General features: G+C 45.5%; 1 pseudogene; it reads left to right on the plus strand.

Moving 5' to 3' along the window:
* Positions 1-568: 568 nt before the first annotated feature.
* Positions 569-940, plus strand: Gm20164 (annotated as a pseudogene).
* The last annotated feature ends 1688 nt before the right edge of the window (positions 941-2628 follow it).

A 2628-nucleotide genomic window follows, 5' to 3' on the forward strand; every position in this document is an offset into this window, starting at 1 on the left:
TCCTTCAATGATGAATAACAATGAGAAGGGTAAGCCAAATAAACCCTTTCCTCCCCAACTTGCTTTTCGGTCATGGTGCTTTGTCACAGCAATAGAAACCCTAAGACATTATTATAAGTGATATGAAGGAGTTTATGTGGGCTTATAGCTCCAGAGGGAAGAGTCCTTTGTGGGGAAGCATGGCAGCTGGCTGAGGCATGGCTGCAAGAGCAGGAAGCTGAGTGACCACAACTCCAGCTGCAAGGATGAAGCAGAAAGGGGGAAATCAAAGTAGCATAGGTGGGCTGGCGAGATAGCTCAGTGGGTAAGAGCACTGACTGCTTTTCTGAAGGTCCTGAGTTCAAATCCCAGCAACCGCATGGTGGCTCACAACCATCTGTACAGCTTCAGTGTACTCATATACATAAAATAAATCTTTTTTAAAAAAAGAAGCAGAGCCCTGCTGTATTGTGTGGTGATGGTGGAAGAGGCAGCAATGCTGGCTCTGTCCCATCGTTCTACACAGGCATAATGGGGCAGTGGGCTTGCGCTGGGATGAGCGCACGGTGCTGAGCTTCAGGGTGGAGTCATGGCCAGTACAGTGGTAGCAGTTGGATTGACCATTGCTGCTGCAGGATTTGCAGGATGTGTGGAGTCTCAAGTAAAACAAGTTTTTCAGAGTCTACCAAAAATCTGTCTTCAGTGGTGGGTACTATAGAGGTGGGTTTGAACCCAAAATGACAAAATGGGAAGCAGCATTAATATTAGGTGTAGCCAATAAAGGGAAGATCAGGGATGCTCATCGCCAGATTATGCTCTTAAATCACCCAGACAAGGGAGGATCTCCTTATGTAGCAGCCAAAATCAATGAAGCTAAAGATTTACTAGAAGTACAAACTAAAAAATAAAGTAAACCGGGTGTGGTGGCGCACACCTTTAATCCCAGCACTTGGGAGGCAGAGGCAGGCGGATTTCTGAGTTCGAGGCCAGCCTGGTCTACAAAGTGAGTTCCAGGACAGCCAGGGCTACACAGAGAAACCCTGTCTCGAAAAACCAAAAAACAAACAAAAAGTAATCTGATGAAAAAAAAAAAAAAAGAAACAGAAAAAGAAAAAAATAGGATGGGTAATATACTCTCAAAGCCTTCCTAATGCCCTCCCCCCTTAGGTCTGATTGCACCTCCCCATGACCACCCTGTCTTAGCTTGGGTTTCCATTGCTGTCAAGAGACACCATGAGCAACGCAACTCTTTTATTTTTTAAAATAATTATTCATGTTATGTATATGAGTACACTGTAGCTGTCTTCAGACACACCAGAAGAGGGCATCAGATCCCGTTACAGATGGTTGTGAGCCACCATGTGAGTGCTGAGAATTAAACTCAGGACCTCTGGAAGAGCACTCAGTGCTCTTAACCACTGAGCCATCCTTCCAGCCTGGTAAGGTGACTCTTATAAAGGAAAATATTTAACTGAGGCTGGCATTCTGAGATCAGTCCATTATGATCACAGCAGGAAGCACAGGAGCATGCAGGCGGACATGGACTGGAGGACCTGACAGTTCTACATAGTCATTCAAAGGAAGCCAGAAGCAAACTGTCTTCCGGGCATCTAGGAGGAGGGTCTTAAAGCCCACTCCCACAGTGACACACTTCCTCCAACAAGGCCACACCTCCTAATAGTGCCACTCCCTGGACCAAACATATTCAAACCACCACACACATGTTTCGTGGTCCCTACTCAAGGCTCAATCAAATCCCCTTCCTGAAATGCGTACATCTTTGAAACAGTTAAAAATTCAAATTTAAAAACGAACAAACAAACAAAAACAAAACCACAGGCTGGGCAGTGGTGGCACATGCCTTTAATTCCAACACTTGGGAGGCAGAGGCAGGCAGATTTCTGAGTTCAAGGCCAGCCTGGTCTACAGAATGAGTTCCAGGACAGCCAGGGCTACACAGATAAACCCTGTCTCGAAAAAAAACCAAAACCCAACCCCCCCCCAAAGACCCCCCAACAAACAAAAACAGATGTAATGGTAGGTATATTCCTATCCTGGCATTAGGGAGACTGAGGCAGGAGGATCAAATTTGAGGCCAGGCTGGGGCTACAAAGAAAGACCTTGTCTCAAAAACAAAGGCTGGCATGTAGCTCTGTGGGAGAAAACTTGCTGAGCACTGGTGAAATCCTGAGTTTAATACCCACTACCAAAAAGTAAACAAAGTGAATCTAATTAAACTAAGAAGTATAGTGTGACTGTGAATTCGATTCAAGACAATACCTGATCATGATGGCTCATATCTGCAGTGTTGGGTACTTGGGATATGTGGCAGGGAGGCCACTTGTGCCAACCACTTAGACAGTAGATTGGGCATCATAGCAAGGCCCATCTCAAAACAGCATAGTAATAGTGCCAGTTCTTCCAGAATTAATATCAGGTCTAATACAATCCTTAGAGTCTCAGCAACTCCCCACTTCCCTGGGTTTAAAAAAGAGAGAAACGAGTTTGTAATTAAGGACATTGTGGCTCTTTCAGAGGACCTAGGCTCAGTTCCCAGCTCCCACTGGGCAGCTCCCAGTTGTCTGTAACTCCAGTTCCAGATAACCCAGTGCCCTCTTTTGAATTCATGGCACCATATCTGCACTGGAG

This window comes from Mus musculus, chromosome 16 (genome assembly GCF_000001635.26).
Source record: "Mus musculus strain C57BL/6J chromosome 16, GRCm38.p6 C57BL/6J".
Taxonomy (NCBI): domain Eukaryota; kingdom Metazoa; phylum Chordata; class Mammalia; order Rodentia; family Muridae; genus Mus; species Mus musculus.